The sequence below is a fragment of the Podarcis liolepis genome, assembly GCF_965112155.1.
Source record: "Podarcis liolepis genome assembly, contig: HAP1_SCAFFOLD_8, whole genome shotgun sequence".
NCBI classification, from domain to species: Eukaryota; Metazoa; Chordata; class Lepidosauria; order Squamata; family Lacertidae; genus Podarcis; species Podarcis liolepis.
Window position 1 is genome coordinate 1,870,876 of NW_028148741.1, and position 19,691 is coordinate 1,890,566.

The window sequence follows — 19,691 nt, forward strand, 5'->3', positions numbered from 1 at the left end:
TTTTGAAAAAATCCCTAAGCCCCGGGGTCAGAATTTCAGCAAAAATCTGACTTTTGGCAATTCACTCAAAAATGGTGCCAAAAGCTTGAAAATGCTCTCCTGAAAGCTTTGGCACTCGAAACAGAAGGCTTTTTATCACAGGACAAGAAATCAGCCCTCAAAAACGTAACCGGCAGAAAATAGTTTTTTGAACAATTTCAGCAAAAATCTGACTTTTGGCAATTCACTCAAAAATGGTGCCAAAAGCCTGAAAATGCTCTCCTGAAAGGTTTGGTACTCGAAACAGAAGGCTTTTTATCACAGAACAAGAAATCAGCCCTCAAAAACTTAACCGGCAGAAAATATTTTTTTGAAAAAATCCCTAAGCCCCGGGGTCACAATTTCAGCAAAAATCTGACTTTTGGCAATTCACTCAAAAGTGGTGTCAAAAGCTTGAAAATGCTCTCCTGAAAGGTTTGGCACTCGAAACAGAAGGCTTTTTATCACAGGACAAGAAATCAGCCCTCAAAAACTTAACCAGCAGAAAATATTTTTTTGAAAAAATCCCTAAGCCCCGGGGTCACAATTTCAGCAAAAATCTGACTTTTGGCAATTCACTCAAAAGTGGTGTCAAAAGCTTGAAAATGCTCTCCTGAAAGGTTTGGCACTCGAAACAGAAGTCTTTTTATCACAGGACAAGAAATCAGCCCTCAAAAACTTAACCAGCAGAAAATATTTTTTTGAAAAAATCCCTAAGCCCCGGGGTCACAATTTCAGCAAAAATCTGACTTTTGGCAATTCACTCAAAAATGGTGCCAAAAGCTTGAAAATGCTCTCCTGAAAGCTTTGGCACTCGAAACAGAAGGCTTTTTATCACAGGACAAGAAATCAGCCCTCAAAAACGTAACCGGCAGAAAATAGTTTTTTGAACAATTTCAGCAAAAATCTGACTTTTGGCAATTCACTCAAAAATGGTGCCAAAAGCCTGAAAATGCTCTCCTGAAAGGTTTGGTACTCGAAACAGAAGGCTTTTTATCACAGGACAAGAAATCAGCCCTCAAAAACTTAACCGGCAGAAAATATTTTTTTGAAAAAATCCCTAAGCCCCGGGGTCACAATTTCAGCAAAAATCTGACTTTTGGCAATTCACTCAAAAATGGTGCCAAAAGCCTGAAAATGCTCTCCTGAAAGGTTTGCACTCGAAACAGAAGGCTTTTTATCACACGACAAGAAATCAGCCCTCAAAAACTTAACCGGCAGAAAATATTTTTTTGAAAAAATCCCTAAGCCCCGGGGTCACAATTTCAGCAAAAATCTGACTTTTGGCAATTCACTCAAAAATGGTGCCAAAAGCTTGAAAATGCTCTCCTGAAAGGTTTGGCACTCGAAACAGAAGGCTTTTTATCACAGGACAAGAAATCAGCCCTCAAAAACTTAACCGGCAGAAAATATTATTTTGAACAATTTCAGCAAAAATCTGACTTTTGGCAATTCATTCAAAAATGGTGCCAAAAGCCTGAAAATGCTCTCCTGAAAGGTTTGGCACTCGAAACAGAAGGCTTTTTATCACAGGACAAGAAATCAGCCCTCAAAAACTTAACCGGCATAAAATATTTTTTTGAAAAAGTCCCTAATCCCCAGGGTCACAATTTCAGCAAAAATCTGACTTTTGGCAATTCACTCAAAAATGGTGCCAAAAGCTTGAAAATCCTCTCCTGAAAGGTTTGGCACTCGAAACAAAAGGCTTTTTATCACAGGACAAGAAATCAGCCCTCAAAAACGTAACCGGCAGAAAATATTTTTTTGAACTATTTCAGCAAAAATCTGACTTTTGGCAATTCACTCAAAAATGGTGCCAAAAGCCTGAAAATGCTCTCCTGAAAGGTTTGGTACTCGAAACAGAAGGCGTTTTATCACAGAACAAGAAATCAGCCCTCAAAAACTTAACCGGCAGAAATTTTTTTTTGAAAAAATCCCTAAGCCCCGGGGTCACAATTTCAGCAAAAATCTGACTTTTGGCAATTCATTCAAAAATGGTGCCAAAAGCCTGAAAATGCTCTCCTGAAAGGTTTGGCACTCGAAACAGAAGGCTTTTTATCACAGGACAAGAAATCAGCCCTCAAAAACTTAACCGGCAGAAAATATTTTTTTGAAAAAATCCCTAAGCCCCGGGGTCACAATTTCAGCAAAAATCTGACTTTTGGCAATTCACTCAAAAATGGTGCCAAAAGCTTGCAAATGCTCTCCTGAAAGGTTTGGCACTCGAAACAGAAGGCTTTTTATCACAGGACAAGAAATCAGCCCTCAAAAACGTCACCGGCAGAAAATATTTTTTTGAAAAAATCCCTAAGCCCCGGGGTCACAATTTCAGCAAAAATCTGACTTTTGGCAATTCACTCAAAAATGGTGCCAAAAGCTTGAAAATGCTCTTCTGAAAGGTTTGGCACTCGAAACAGAAGGCTTTTTATCACAGGACAAGAAATCAGCCCTCAAAAACTTAACCGGCAGAAAATATTTTTTTGAACAATTTCAGCAAAAATCTGACTTTTGGCAATTCACTCAAAAATGGTGCCAAAAGCCTGAAAATGCTCTCCTGAAAGGTTTGGCACTCGAAACAGAAGGCTTTTTATCACAGGACAAGAAATCAGCCCTCAAAAACTTAACCGGCAGAAAATATTTTTTTGAAAAAATCCCTAAGCCCCGGGGTCACAATTTCAGCAAAAATCTGACTTTTGGCAATTCACTCAAAAATGGTGCCAAAAGCTTGAAAATGCTCTCCTGAAAGGTTTGCACTCGAAACAGAAGGCTTTTTATCACAGGACAAGAAATCAGCCCTCAAAAACTTAACCGGCAGAAAATATTTTTTTGAAAAAATCCCTAAGCCCCGGGGTCACAATTTCAGCAAAAATCTGACTTTTGGCAATTCACTCAAAAGTGGTGCCAAAAGGTTGAAAATGCTCTCCTGAAAGGTTTGGCACTCGAAACAGAAGGCTTTTTATCACAGGACAAGAAATCAGCCCTCAAAAACTTGACCGGCAGAAAATATTTTTTTGAACAATTTCAGCAAAAATCTGACTTTTGGCAATTCACTCAAAAATGGTGACAAAAGCCTGAAAATGCTCTCCTGAAAGGTTTGGCACTCGAAACAGAAGGCTTTTTATTACAGGACAAGAAATCAGCCCTCAAAAACTTAACCGGCAGAAAATATTTTTTTGAAAAAATCCCTAAGCCCCGGGGTCACAATTTCAGCAAAAATCTGACTTTTGGCAATTCACTCAAAAATGGTGCCAAAAGCTTGAAAATGCTTCCCTGAAAGCTTTGGCGATGGAAACAGAAGTCTTTTTATCACAGGACAAGAAATCAGCCCTCAAAAACTTAACCGGCAGAAAATATTTTTTTGAAAAAATCCCTAAGCCCCGGGGTCACAATTTCAGCAAAAAACTGACTTTTGGCAATTCACTCAAAAATGGTGCCAAAAGCTTGAAAATGCTCTCCTGAAAGGTTTGGCACTCGAAACAGAAGGCTTTTTATCACAGGACAAGAAATCAGCCCTCAAAAACGTAACCGGCAGAAAATATTTTTTTGAACAATTTCAGCAAAAATCTGACTTTTGGGAATTCACTCAAAAATGGTGCCAAAAGCCTGAAAATGCTCTCCTGAAAGGTTTGGTACTCGAAAGAGAAGGCTTTTTATCACAGAACAAGAAATCAGCCCTCAAAAACTTAACCGGCAGAAATATTTTTTTGAAAAAATCCCTAAGCCCCGGGGTCACAATTTCAGCAAAAATCTGACTTTTGGCAATTCACTCAAAAATGGTGCCAAAAGCTTGAAAATGCTCCCCTGAAAGCTTTGGTGATGGAAACAGAAGGCTTTTTATCACAGGGCAAGAAATCAGCCCTCAAAAACTTAACCGGCAGAAAATATTTTTTTGAAAAAATCCCTAAGCCCCGGGGTCAGAATTTCAGCAAAAATCTGACTTTTGGCAATTCACTCAAAAATGGTGCCAAAAGCCTGAAAATGCTCTCCTGAAAGGTTTGGCACTCGAAACAGAAGGCTTTTTATCACAGGACAAGAAATCAGCCCTCAAAAACTTAACCGGCAGAATTTTTTTTTTTGAAAAAATCCCTAAGCCCCGGGGTCACAATTTCAGCAAAAATCTGACTTTTGGCAATTCACTCAAAAATGGTGCCAAAAGCTTGAAAATGCTCCCCTGAAAGCTTTGGCGATGGAAACAGAAGTCTTTTTAATCACAGGACAAGAAATCAGCCCTCAAAAACTTAACCGGCAGAAAATATTTTCTTGAAAAAATCCCTAAGCCCCGGGGTCACAATTTCAGCAAAAATCTGACTTTTGGCAATTCACTCAAAAATGGTGCCAAAAGCTTGAAAATGCTCTCCTGAAAGGTTTGGCACTCGAAACAGAAGGCTTTTTATCGCAGGACAAGAAATCAGCCCTCAAAAACTTAACCGGCAGAAAATATTTTTTTGAACAATTTCAGCAAAAATCTGACTTTTGGCAATTCACTCAAAAATGGTGCCAAAAGCCTGAAAATGCTCTCCTGAAAGGTTTGGCACTCGAAACAGAAGGCTTTTTATCACAGGACAAGAAATCAGCCCTCAAAAACTTAACCGGCAGAAAATATTTTTTTGAAAAAATCCTTAAGCCCCGGGGTCACAATTTCAGCAAAAATCTGACTTTTGGCAATTCACTCAAAAATGGTGCCAAAAGCTTGAAAATGCTCCCCTGAAAGCTTTGGCGATGGAAACAGAAGTCTTTTTATCACAGGACAAGAAATCTGCCCTCAAAAACTTAACCGGCAGAAAATATTTTTTTGAAAAAATCCCTAAGCCCCGGGGTCACAATTTCAGCAAAAATCTGACTTTTGGCAATTCACTCAAAAATGGTGCCAAAAGCTTGAAAATGCTCTCCTGAAAGCTTTGGCACTCGAAACAGAAGGCTTTTTATTACAGGACAAGAAATCAGCCCTCAAAAACTTAACCGGCAGAAAATATTTTTTTGAAAAAATCCCTAAGCCCCGGGGTCACAATTTCAGCAAAAATCTGACTTTTGGCAATTCACTCAAAAATGGTGCCAAAAGCTTGAAAATGCTTCCCTGAAAGCTTTGGCGATGGAAACAGAAGTCTTTTTATCACAGGACAAGAAATCAGCCCTCAAAAACTTAACCGGCAGAAAATATTTTTTTGAAAAATTTCAGCAAAAAACTGACTTTTGGCAATTCACTCAAAAATGGTGCCAAAAGCTTGAAAATGCTCTCCTGAAAGCTTTGGCACTCGAAACAGAAGGCTTTTTATCACAGGACAAGAAATCAGCCCTCAAAAACGTAACCGGCAGAAAATATTTTTTTGAACAATTTCAGCAAAAATCTGACTTTTGGGAATTCACTCAAAAATGGTGCCAAAAGCCTGAAAATGCTCTCCTGAAAGGTTTGGTACTCGAAAGAGAAGGCTTTTTATCACAGAACAAGAAATCAGCCCTCAAAAACTTAACCGGCAGAAATATTTTTTTGAAAAAATCCCTAAGCCCCGGGGTCACAATTTCAGCAAAAATCTGACTTTTGGCAATTCACTCAAAAATGGTGCCAAAAGCTTGAAAATGCTCCCCTGAAAGCTTTGGTGATGGAAACAGAAGGCTTTTTATCACAGGGCAAGAAATCAGCCCTCAAAAACTTAACCGACAGAAAATATTTTTTTGAAAAAATCCCTAAGCCCCGGGGTCAGAATTTCAGCAAAAATCTGACTTTTGGCAATTCACTCAAAAATGGTGCCAAAAGCCTGAAAATGCTCTCCTGAAAGGTTTGGCACTCGAAACAGAAGGCTTTTTATCACAGGACAAGAAATCAGCCCTCAAAAACTTAACCGGCAGAAAATATTTTTTTGAACAATTTCAGCAAAAATCTGACTTTTGGCAATTCACTCAAAAATGGTGACAAAAGCCTGAAAATGCTCTCCTGAAAGGTTTGGCACTCGAAACAGAAGGCTTTTTATTACAGGACAAGAAATCAGCCCTCAAAAACTTAACCGGCAGAAAATATTTTTTTGAAAAAATCCCTAAGCCCCGGGGTCACAATTTCAGCAAAAATCTGACTTTTGGCAATTCACTCAAAAATGGTGCCAAAAGCTTGAAAATGCTTCCCTGAAAGCTTTGGCGATGGAAACAGAAGTCTTTTTATCACAGGACAGGAAATCAGCCCTCAAAAACTTAACCGGCAGAAAATATTTTTTTGAAAAAATCCCTAAGCCCCGGGGTCACAATTTCAGCAAAAAACTGACTTTTGGCAATTCACTCAAAAATGGTGCCAAAAGCTTGAAAATGCTCTCCTGAAAGGTTTGGCACTCGAAACAGAAGGCTTTTTATCGCAGGACAAGAAATCAGCCCTCAAAAACGTAACCGGCAGAAAATATTTTTTTGAACAATTTCAGCAAAAATCTGACTTTTGGCAATTCACTCAAAAATGGTGCCAAAAGCCTGAAAATGCTCTCCTGAAAGGTTTGGCACTCGAAACAGAAGGCTTTTTATCACAGGACAAGAAATCAGCCCTCAAAAACTTAACCGGCAGAAAATATTTTTTTGAAAAAATCCTTAAGCCCCGGGGTCACAATTTCAGCAAAAATCTGACTTTTGGCAATTCACTCAAAAATGGTGCCAAAAGCTTGAAAATGCTCTCCTGAAAGCTTTGGCACTCGAAACAGAAGGCTTTTTATCACAGGACAAGAAATCAGCCCTCAAAAACGTAACCGGCAGAAAATATTTTTTTGAACAATTTCAGCAAAAATCTGACTTTTGGGAATTCACTCAAAAATGGTGCCAAAAGCCTGAAAATGCTCTCCTGAAAGGTTTGGCACTCGAAACAGAAGGCTTTTTATCACAGGACAAGAAATCAGCCCTCAAAAACTTAACCGGCAGAAAATATTTTTTTGAAAAAATCCTTAAGCCCCGGGGTCACAATTTCAGCAAAAATCTGACTTTTGGCAATTCACTCAAAAATGGTGCCAAAAGCTTGAAAATGCTCTCCTGAAAGCTTTGGCACTCGAAACAGAAGGCTTTTTATCACAGGACAAGAAATCAGCCCTCAAAAACGTAACCGGCAGAAAATATTTTTTTGAACAATTTCAGCAAAAATCTGACTTTTGGGAATTCACTCAAAAATGGTGCCAAAAGCCTGAAAATGCTCTCCTGAAAGGTTTGGTACTCGAAAGAGAAGGCTTTTTATCACAGAACAAGAAATCAGCCCTCAAAAACTTAACCGGCAGAAATATTTTTTTGAAAAAATCCCTAAGCCCCGGGGTCACAATTTCAGCAAAAATCTGACTTTTGGCAATTCACTCAAAAATGGTGCCAAAAGCTTGAAAATGCTCCCCTGAAAGCTTTGGTGATGGAAACAGAAGGCTTTTTATCACAGGGCAAGAAATCAGCCCTCAAAAACTTAACCGACAGAAAATATTTTTTTGAAAAAATCCCTAAGCCCCGGGGTCAGAATTTCAGCAAAAATCTGACTTTTGGCAATTCACTCAAAAATGGTGCCAAAAGCCTGAAAATGCTCTCCTGAAAGGTTTGGCACTCGAAACAGAAGGCTTTTTATCACAGGACAAGAAATCAGCCCTCAAAAACTTAACCGGCAGAATTTTTTTTTTTGAAAAAATCCCTAAGCCCCGGGGTCACAATTTCAGCAAAAATCTGACTTTTGGCAATTCACTCAAAAATGGTGCCAAAAGCTTGAAAATGCTCCCCTGAAAGCTTTGGCGATGGAAACAGAAGTCTTTTTAATCACAGGACAAGAAATCAGCCCTCAAAAACTTAACCGGCAGAAAATATTTTCTTGAAAAAATCCCTAAGCCCCGGGGTCACAATTTCAGCAAAAATCTGACTTTTGGCAATTCACTCAAAAATGGTGCCAAAAGCTTGAAAATGCTCCCCTGAAAGCTTTGGCGATGGAAACAGAAGTCTTTTTATCACAGGACAAGAAATCTGCCCTCAAAAACTTAACCGGCAGAAAATATTTTTTTGAAAAAATCCCTAAGCCCCGGGGTCACAATTTCAGCAAAAATCTGACTTTTGGCAATTCACTCAAAAATGGTGCCAAAAGCTTGAAAATGCTCTCTTGAAAGCTTTGGCACTCGAAACAGAAGGCTTTTTATCACAGGACAAGAAATCAGCCCTCAAAAACGTAACCGGCAGAAAATATTTTTTTGAACAATTTCAGCAAAAATCTGACTTTTGGCAATTCACTCAAAAATGGTGCCAAAAGCCTGAAAATGCTCTCCTGACAGGTTTGGTACTCGAAACAGAAGGCTTTTTATCACAGGACAAGAAATCAGCCCTCAAAAACTTAACCGGCAGAAATATTTTTTTGAAAAAATCCCTAAGCCCCGGGGTCACAATTTCAGCAAAAATCTGACTTTTGGCAATTCACTCAAAAATGGTGCCAAAAGCTTGAAAATGCTCCCCTGAAAGCTTTGGCGATGGAAACAGAAGGCTTTTTATCACAGGGCAAGAAATCAGCCCTCAAAAACTTAACCGGCAGAAAATATTTTTTTGAAAAAATCCCTAAGCCCCGGGGTCAGAATTTCAGCAAAAATCTGACTTTTGGCAATTCACTCAAAAATGGTGCCAAAAGCCTGAAAATGCTCTCCTGAAAGGTTTGGCACTCGAAACAGAAGGCTTTTTATCACAGGACAAGAAATCAGCCCTCAAAAACTTAACCGGCAGAAAATATTTTTTTGAAAAAATCCCTAAGCCCCGGGGTCACAATTTCAGCAAAAATCTGACTTTTGGCAATTCACTCAAAAGTGGTGTCAAAAGCTTGAAAATGCTCTCCTGAAAGGTTTGGCACTCGAAACAGAAGGCTTTTTATCACAGGACAAGAAATCAGCCCTCAAAAACTTAACCGGCAGAAAATATTTTTTTTGAAAAAATCCCTAAGCCCCGGGGTCACAATTTCAGCAAAAATCTGACTTTTGGCAATTCACTCAAAAATGGTGCCAAAAGCTTGAAAATGCTCTCCTGAAAGGTTTGGCACTCGAAACAGAAGGCTTTTTATCACAGGACAAGAAATCAGCCCTCAAAAACTTAACCGGCAAAAAATATTTTTTTGAAAAAATCCCTAAGCCCCGGGGTCACAATTTCAGCAAAAATCTGACTTTTGCCAATTCTCTCAAAAATGGTGCCAAAAGCTTGAAAATGCTCCCCTGAAAGCTTTGGCGATGGAAACAGAAGTCTTTTTATCACAGGACAAGAAATCAGCCCTCAAAAACTTAACCAGCAGAAAATATTTTTTTGAAAAAATCCCTAAGCCCCGGGGTCACAATTTCAGCAAAAATCTGACTTTTGGCAATTCACTCAAAAATGGTGCCAAAAGCTTGAAAATGCTCTCCTGAAAGCTTTGGCACTCGAAACAGAAGTCTTTTTATCACAGGACAAGAAATCAGCCCTCAAAAACGTAACCGGCAGAAAATAGTTTTTTGAACAATTTCAGCAAAAATCTGACTTTTGGCAATTCACTCAAAAATGGTGCCAAAAGCCTGAAAATGCTCTCCTGAAAGGTTTGGTACTCGAAACAGAAGGCTTTTTATCACAGGACAAGAAATCAGCCCTCAAAAACTTAACCGGCAGAAAATATTTTTTTGAAAAAATCCCTAAGCCCCGGGGTCACAATTTCAGCAAAAATCTGACTTTTGGCAATTCACTCAAAAATGGTGCCAAAAGCCTGAAAATGCTCTCCTGAAAGGTTTGCACTCGAAACAGAAGGCTTTTTATCACACGACAAGAAATCAGCCCTCAAAAACTTAACCGGCAGAAAATATTTTTTTGAAAAAATCCCTAAGCCCCGGGGTCACAATTTCAGCAAAAATCTGACTTTTGGCAATTCACTCAAAAATGGTGCCAAAAGCTTGAAAATGCTCTCCTGAAAGGTTTGGCACTCGAAACAGAAGGCTTTTTATCACAGGACAAGAAATCAGCCCTCAAAAACTTAACCGGCAGAAAATATTATTTTGAACAATTTCAGCAAAAATCTGACTTTTGGCAATTCATTCAAAAATGGTGCCAAAAGCCTGAAAATGCTCTCCTGAAAGGTTTGGCACTCGAAACAGAAGGCTTTTTATCACAGGACAAGAAATCAGCCCTCAAAAACTTAACCGGCATAAAATATTTTTTTGAAAAAGTCCCTAATCCCCAGGGTCACAATTTCAGCAAAAATCTGACTTTTGGCAATTCACTCAAAAATGGTGCCAAAAGCTTGAAAATCCTCTCTTGAAAGGTTTGGCACTCGAAACAAAAGGCTTTTTATCACAGGACAAGAAATCAGCCCTCAAAAACGTAACCGGCAGAAAATATTTTTTTGAACTATTTCAGCAAAAATCTGACTTTTGGCAATTCACTCAAAAATGGTGCCAAAAGCCTGAAAATGCTCTCCTGAAAGGTTTGGTACTCGAAACAGAAGGCGTTTTATCACAGAACAAGAAATCAGCCCTCAAAAACTTAACCGGCAGAAATTTTTTTTTGAAAAAATCCCTAAGCCCCGGGGTCACAATTTCAGCAAAAATCTGACTTTTGGCAATTCATTCAAAAATGGTGCCAAAAGCCTGAAAATGCTCTCCTGAAAGGTTTGGCACTCGAAACAGAAGGCTTTTTATCACAGGACAAGAAATCAGCCCTCAAAAACTTAACCGGCAGAAAATATTTTTTTGAAAAAATCCCTAAGCCCCGGGGTCACAATTTCAGCAAAAATCTGACTTTTGGCAATTCACTCAAAAATGGTGCCAAAAGCTTGAAAATGCTCTCCTGAAAGGTTTGGCACTCGTAACAGAAGGCTTTTTATCACAGGACAAGAAATCAGCCCTCAAAAACGTCACCGGCAGAAAATATTTTTTTGAAAAAATCCCTAAGCCCCGGGGTCACAATTTCAGCAAAAATCTGACTTTTGGCAATTCACTCAAAAATGGTGCCAAAAGCTTGAAAATGCTCTTCTGAAAGGTTTGGCACTCGAAACAGAAGGCTTTTTATCACAGGACAAGAAATCAGCCCTCAAAAACTTAACCGGCAGAAAATATTTTTTTGAACAATTTCAGCAAAAATCTGACTTTTGGCAATTCACTCAAAAATGGTGCCAAAAGCCTGAAAATGCTCTCCTGAAAGGTTTGGCACTCGAAACAGAAGGCTTTTTATCACAGGACAAGAAATCAGCCCTCAAAAACTTAACCGGCAGAAAATATTTTTTTGAAAAAATCCCTAAGCCCCGAGGTCACAATTTCAGCAAAAATCTGACTTTTGGCAATTCACTCAAAAATGGTGCCAAAAGCCTGAAAATGCTCTCCTGAAAGGTTTGCACTCGAAACAGAAGGCTTTTTATCACACGACAAGAAATCAGCCCTCAAAAACTTAACCGGCAGAAAATATTTTTTTGAAAAAATCCCTAAGCCCCGGGGTCACAATTTCAGCAAAAATCTGACTTTTGGCAATTCACTCAAAAATGGTGCCAAAAGCTTGAAAATGCTCTCCTGAAAGGTTTGGCACTCGAAACAGAAGGCTTTTTATCACAGGACAAGAAATCAGCCCTCAAAAACTTAACCGGCAGAAAATATTATTTTGAACAATTTCAGCAAAAATCTGACTTTTGGCAATTCATTCAAAAATGGTGCCAAAAGCCTGAAAATGCTCTCCTGAAAGGTTTGGCACTCGAAACAGAAGGCTTTTTATCACAGGACAAGAAATCAGCCCTCAAAAACTTAACCGGCATAAAATATTTTTTTGAAAAAGTCCCTAATCCCCAGGGTCACAATTTCAGCAAAAATCTGACTTTTGGCAATTCACTCAAAAATGGTGCCAAAAGCTTGAAAATCCTCTCTTGAAAGGTTTGGCACTCGAAACAAAAGGCTTTTTATCACAGGACAAGAAATCAGCCCTCAAAAACGTAACCGGCAGAAAATATTTTTTTGAACTATTTCTGCAAAAATCTGACTTTTGGCAATTCACTCAAAAATGGTGCCAAAAGCCTGAAAATGCTCTCCTGAAAGGTTTGGTACTCGAAACAGAAGGCGTTTTATCACAGAACAAGAAATCAGCCCTCAAAAACTTAACCGGCAGAAATTTTTTTTTGAAAAAATCCCTAAGCCCCGGGGTCACAATTTCAGCAAAAATCTGACTTTTGGCAATTCATTCAAAAATGGTGCCAAAAGCCTGAAAATGCTCTCCTGAAAGGTTTGGCACTCGAAACAGAAGGCTTTTTATCACAGGACAAGAAATCAGCCCTCAAAAACTTAACCGGCAGAAAATATTTTTTTGAAAAAATCCCTAAGCCCCGGGGTCACAATTTCAGCAAAAATCTGACTTTTGGCAATTCACTCAAAAATGGTGCCAAAAGCTTGAAAATGCTCTCCTGAAAGGTTTGGCACTCGTAACAGAAGGCTTTTTATCACAGGACAAGAAATCAGCCCTCAAAAACGTCACCGGCAGAAAATATTTTTTTGAAAAAATCCCTAAGCCCCGGGGTCACAATTTCAGCAAAAATCTGACTTTTGGCAATTCACTCAAAAATGGTGCCAAAAGCTTGAAAATGCTCTTCTGAAAGGGTTGGCACTCGAAACAGAAGGCTTTTTATCACAGGACAAGAAATCAGCCCTCAAAAACTTAACCGGCAGAAAATATTTTTTTGAACAATTTCAGCAAAAATCTGACTTTTGGCAATTCACTCAAAAATGGTGCCAAAAGCCTGAAAATGCTCTCCTGAAAGGTTTGCACTCGAAACAGAAGGCTTTTTATCACAGGACAAGAAATCAGCCCTCAAAAACTTAACCGGCAGAAAATATTTTTTTGAAAAAATCCCTAAGCCCCGGGGTCACAATTTCAGCAAAAATCTGACTTTTGGCAATTCACTCAAAAATGGTGCCAAAAGCTTGAAAATGCTCTCCTGAAAGGTTTGGCACTCGTAACAGAAGGCTTTTTATCACAGGACAAGAAATCAGCCCTCAAAAACGTCACCGGCAGAAAATATTTTTTTGAAAAAATCCCTAAGCCCCGGGGTCACAATTTCAGCAAAAATCTGACTTTTGGCAATTCACTCAAAAATGGTGCCAAAAGCTTGAAAATGCTCTTCTGAAAGGTTTGGCACTCGAAACAGAAGGCTTTTTATCACAGGACAAGAAATCAGCCCTCAAAAACTTAACCGGCAGAAAATATTTTTTTGAAAAAATCCCTAAGCCCCGGGGTCACAATTTCAGCAAAAATCTGACTTTTGGCAATTCACTCAAAAATGGTGCCAAAAGCTTGAAAATGCTCTCCTGAAAGGTTTGCACTCGAAACAGAAGGCTTTTTATCACAGGACAAGAAATCAGCCCTCAAAAACTTAACCGGCAGAAAATATTTTTTTGAAAAAATCCCTAAGCCCCGGGGTCACAATTTCAGCAAAAATCTGACTTTTGGCAATTCACTCAAAAGTGGTGCCAAAAGGTTGAAAATGCTCTCCTGAAAGGTTTGGCACTCGAAACAGAAGGCTTTTTATCACACGACAAGAAATCAGCCCTCAAAAACTTGACCGGCAGAAAATATTTTTTTGAACAATTTCAGCAAAAATCTGACTTTTGGCAATTCACTCAAAAATGGTGACAAAAGCCTGAAAATGCTCTCCTGAAAGGTTTGGCACTCGAAACAGAAGGCTTTTTATTACAGGACAAGAAATCAGCCCTCAAAAACTTAACCGGCAGAAAATATTTTTTTGAAAAAATCCCTAAGCCCCGGGGTCACAATATCAGCAAAAATCTGACTTTTGGCAATTCACTCAAAAATGGTGCCAAAAGCCTGAAAAAGCTCTCCTGAAAGATTTGGCGCTCGAAACAGAAGGCTTTTTATCACAGGACAAGAAATCAGCCCTCAAAAACTTAACTGGCAGAAAATACTTTTTTGAAAAAATCCCTAAGCCCCGGGGTCACAATTTCAGCAAAAATCTGACTTTTGGTAATTCACTCAAAAATGGTGCCAAAAGCTTGAAAATGCTCTCCTGAAAGGTTTGGCACTCGAAACAGAAGGCTTTTTATCACAGGACAAGAAATCAGCCCTCAAAAACGTCACCGGCAGAAAATATTTTTTTGAAAAAATCCCTAAGCCCCGGGGTCACAATTTCAGCAAAAATCTGACTTTTGGCAATTCACTCAAAAATGGTGCCAAAAGCTTGAAAATGCTCTTCTGAAAGGTTTGGCACTCGAAACAGAAGGCTTTTTATCACAGGACAAGAAATCAGCCCTCAAAAACTTAACCGGCAGAAAATATTTTTTTGAACAATTTCAGCAAAAATCTGACTTTTGGCAATTCACTCAAAAATGGTGCCAAAAGCCTGAAAATGCTCTCCTGAAAGGTTTGGCACTCGAAACAGAAGGCTTTTTATCACAGGACAAGAAATCAGCCCTCAAAAACTTAACCGGCAGAAAATATTTTTTTGAAAAAATCCCTAAGCCCCGGGATCACAATTTCAGCAAAAATCTGACTTTCGGCAATTCACTCAAAAATGGTGCCAAAAGCTTGAAAATGCTCTCCTGAAAGGTTTGGCACTCGAAACAGAAGGCTTTTTATCACAGGACAAGAAATCAGCCCTCAAAAACGTAACCGGCAGAAAATATTTTTTTGAACAATTTCAGCAAAAATCTGACTTTTGGGAATTCACTCAAAAATGGTGCCAAAAGCCTGAAAATGCTCTCCTGAAAGGTTTGGTACTCGAAAGAGAAGGCTTTTTATCACAGAACAAGAAATCAGCCCTCAAAAACTTAACCGGCAGAAATATTTTTTTGAAAAAATCCCTAAGCCCCGGGGTCAGAATTTCAGCAAAAATCTGACTTTTGGCAATTCACTCAAAAATGGTGCCAAAAGCTTGAAAATGCTCTCCTGAAAGCTTTGGCACTCGAAACAGAAGGCTTTTTATCACAGGACAAGAAATCAGCCCTCAAAAACGTAACCGGCAGAAAATAGTTTTTTGAACAATTTCAGCAAAAATCTGACTTTTGGCAATTCACTCAAAAATGGTGCCAAAAGCCTGAAAATGCTCTCCTGAAAGGTTTGGTACTCGAAACAGAAGGCTTTTTATCACAGAACAAGAAATCAGCCCTCAAAAACTTAACCGGCAGAAAATATTTTTTTGAAAAAATCCCTAAGCCCCGGGGTCACAATTTCAGCAAAAATCTGACTTTTGGCAATTCACTCAAAAGTGGTGTCAAAAGCTTGAAAATGCTCTCCTGAAAGGTTTGGCACTCGAAACAGAAGGCTTTTTATCACAGGACAAGAAATCAGCCCTCAAAAACTTAACCGGCAGAAAATATTTTTTTTGAAAAAATCCCTAAGCCCCGGGGTCACAATTTCAGCAAAAATCTGACTTTTGGCAATTCACTCAAAAATGGTGCCAAAAGCTTGAAAATGCTCTCCTGAAAGGTTTGGCACTCGAAACAGAAGGCTTTTTATCACAGGACAAGAAATCAGCCCTCAAAAACTTAACCGGCAAAAAATATTTTTTTGAAAAAATCCCTAAGCCCCGGGGTCACAATTTCAGCAAAAATCTGACTTTTGCCAATTCTCTCAAAAATGGTGCCAAAAGCTTGAAAATGCTCCCCTGAAAGCTTTGGCGATGGAAACAGAAGTCTTTTTATCACAGGACAAGAAATCAGCCCTCAAAAACTTAACCAGCAGAAAATATTTTTTTGAAAAAATCCCTAAGCCCCGGGGTCACAATTTCAGCAAAAATCTGACTTTTGGCAATTCACTCAAAAATGGTGCCAAAAGCTTGAAAATGCTCTCCTGAAAGGTTTGGCACTCGAAACAGAAGGCTTTTTATCACAGGACAAGAAATCAGCCCTCAAAAACGTCACCGGCAGAAAATATTTTTTTGAAAAAATCCCTAAGCCCCGGGGTCACAATTTCAGCAAAAATCTGACTTTTGGCAATTCACTCAAAAATGGTGCCAAAAGCTTGAAAATGCTCTTCTGAAAGGTTTGGCACTCGAAACAGAAGGCTTTTTATCACAGGACAAGAAATCAGCCCTCAAAAACTTAACCGGCAGAAAATATTTTTTTGAACAATTTCAGCAAAAATCTGACTTTTGGCAATTCACTCAAAAATGGTGCCAAAAGCCTGAAAATGCTCTCCTGAAAGGTTTGGCACTCGAAACAGAAGGCTTTTTATCACAGGACAAGAAATCAGCCCTCAAAAACTTAACCGGCAGAAAATATTTTTTTGAAAAAATCCCTAAGCCCCGGGATCACAATTTCAGCAAAAATCTGACTTTTGGCAATTCACTCAAAAATGGTGCCAAAAGCTTGAAAATGCTCTCCTGAAAGGTTTGGCACTCGAAACAGAAGGCTTTTTATCACAGGACAAGAAATCAGCCCTCAAAAACGTAACCGGCAGAAAATATTTTTTTGAACAATTTCAGCAAAAATCTGACTTTTGGGAATTCACTCAAAAATGGTGCCAAAAGCCTGAAAATGCTCTCCTGAAAGGTTTGGTACTCGAAAGAGAAGGCTTTTTATCACAGAACAAGAAATCAGCCCTCAAAAACTTAACCGGCAGAAATATTTTTTTGAAAAAATCCCTAAGCCCCGGGGTCAGAATTTCAGCAAAAATCTGACTTTTGGCAATTCACTCAAAAATGGTGCCAAAAGCTTGAAAATGCTCTCCTGAAAGGTTTGCACTCGAAACAGAAGGCTTTTTATCACAGGACAAGAAATCAGCCCTCAAAAACTTAACCGGCAGAAAATATTTTTTTGAAAAAATCCCTAAGCCCCGGGGTCACAATTTCAGCAAAAATCTGACTTTTGGCAATGCACTCAAAAGTGGTGCCAAAAGGTTGAAAATGCTCTCCTGAAAGGTTTGGCACTCGAAACAGAAGGCTTTTTATCACAGGACAAGAAATCAGCCCTCAAAAACTTGACCGGCAGAAAATATTTTTTTGAACAATTTCAGCAAAAATCTGACTTTTGGCAATTCACTCAAAAATGGTGACAAAAGCCTGAAAATGCTCTCCTGAAAGGTTTGGCACTCGAAACAGAAGGCTTTTTATTACAGGACAAGAAATCAGCCCTCAAAAACTTAACCGGCAGAAAATATTTTTTTGAAAAAATCCCTAAGCCCCGGGGTCACAATATCAGCAAAAATCTGACTTTTGGCAATTCACTCAAAAATGGTGCCAAAAGCCTGAAAAAGCTCTCCTGAAAGATTTGGCGCTCGAAACAGAAGGCTTTTTATCACAGGACAAGAAATCAGCCCTCAAAAACTTAACTGGCAGAAAATACTTTTTTGAAAAAATCCCTAAGCCCCGGGGTCACAATTTCAGCAAAAATCTGACTTTTGGTAATTCACTCAAAAATGGTGCCAAAAGCTTGAAAATGCTCTCCTGAAAGGTTTGGCACTCGAAACAGAAGGCTTTTTATCACAGGACAAGAAATCAGCCCTCAAAAACGTCACCGGCAGAAAATATTTTTTTGAAAAAATCCCTAAGCCCCGGGGTCACAATTTCAGCAAAAATCTGACTTTTGGCAATTCACTCAAAAATGGTGCCAAAAGCTTGAAAATGCTCTCCTGAAAGCTTTGGCACTCGAAACAGAAGGCTTTTTATCACAGGACAAGAAATCAGCCCTCAAAAACGTAACCGGCAGAAAATAGTTTTTTGAACAATTTCAGCAAAAATCTGACTTTTGGCAATTCACTCAAAAATGGTGCCAAAAGCCTGAAAATGCTCTCCTGAAAGGTTTGGTACTCGAAACAGAAGGCTTTTTATCACAGAACAAGAAATCAGCCCTCAAAAACTTAACCGGCAGAAAATATTTTTTTGAAAAAATCCCTAAGCCCCGGGGTCACAATTTCAGCAAAAATCTGACTTTTGGCAATTCACTCAAAAGTGGTGTCAAAAGCTTGAAAATGCTCTCCTGAAAGGTTTGGCACTCGAAACAGAAGGCTTTTTATCACAGGACAAGAAATCAGCCCTCAAAAACTTAACCGGCAGAAAATATTTTTTTTGAAAAAATCCCTAAGCCCCGGGGTCACAATTTCAGCAAAAATCTGACTTTTGGCAATTCACTCAAAAATGGTGCCAAAAGCTTGAAAATGCTCTCCTGAAAGGTTTGCACTCGAAACAGAAGGCTTTTTATCACAGGACAAGAAATCAGCCCTCAAAAACTTAACCGGCAGAAAATATTTTTTTGAAAAAATCCCTAAGCCCCGGGGTCACAATTTCAGCAAAAATCTGACTTTTGGCAATGCACTCAAAAGTGGTGCCAAAAGGTTGAAAATGCTCTCCTGAAAGGTTTGGCACTCGAAACAGAAGGCTTTTTATCACAGGACAAGAAATCAGCCCTCAAAAACTTGACCGGCAGAAAATATTTTTTTGAACAATTTCAGCAAAAATCTGACTTTTGGCAATTCACTCAAAAATGGTGACAAAAGCCTGAAAATGCTCTCCTGAAAGGTTTGGCACTCGAAACAGAAGGCTTTTTATTACAGGACAAGAAATCAGCCCTCAAAAACTTAACCGGCAGAAAATATTTTTTTGAAAAAATCCCTAAGCCCCGGGGTCACAATATCAGCAAAAATCTGACTTTTGGCAATTCACTCAAAAATGGTGCCAAAAGCCTGAAAAAGCTCTCCTGAAAGATTTGGCGCTCGAAACAGAAGGCTTTTTATCACAGGACAAGAAATCAGCCCTCAAAAACTTAACTGGCAGAAAATACTTTTTTGAAAAAATCCCTAAGCCCCGGGGTCACAATTTCAGCAAAAATCTGACTTTTGGTAATTCACTCAAAAATGGTGCCAAAAGCTTGAAAATGCTCTCCTGAAAGGTTTGGCACTCGAAACAGAAGGCTTTTTATCACAGGACAAGAAATCAGCCCTCAAAAACGTCACCGGCAGAAAATATTTTTTTGAAAAAATCCCTAAGCCCCGGGGTCACAATTTCAGCAAAAATCTGACTTTTGGCAATTCACTCAAAAATGGTGCCAAAAGCTTGAAAATGCTCTCCTGAAAGCTTTGGCACTCGAAACAGAAGGCTTTTTATCACAGGACAAGAAATCAGCCCTCAAAAACGTAACCGGCAGAAAATAGTTTTTTGAACAATTTCAGCAAAAATCTGACTTTTGGCAATTCACTCAAAAATGGTGCCAAAAGCCTGAAAATGCTCTCCTGAAAGGTTTGGTACTCGAAACAGAAGGCTTTTTATCACAGAACAAGAAATCAGCCCTCAAAAACTTAACCGGCAGAAAATATTTTTTTGAAAAAATCCCTAAGCCCCGGGGTCACAATTTCAGCAAAAATCTGACTTTTGGCAATTCACTCAAAAGTGGTGTCAAAAGCTTGAAAATGCTCTCCTGAAAGGTTTGGCACTCGAAACAGAAGGCTTTTTATCACAGGACAAGAAATCAGCCCTCAAAAACTTAACCGGCAGAAAATATTTTTTTTGAAAAAATCCCTAAGCCCCGGGGTCACAATTTCAGCAAAAATCTGACTTTTGGCAATTCACTCAAAAATGGTGCCAAAAGCTTGAAAATGCTCTCCTGAAAGGTTTGGCACTCGAAACAGAAGGCTTTTTATCACAGGACAAGAAATCAGCCCTCAAAAACTTAACCGGCAAAAAATATTTTTTTGAAAAAATCCCTAAGCCCCGGGGTCACAATTTCAGCAAAAATCTGACTTTTGCCAATTCTCTCAAAAATGGTGCCAAAAGCTTG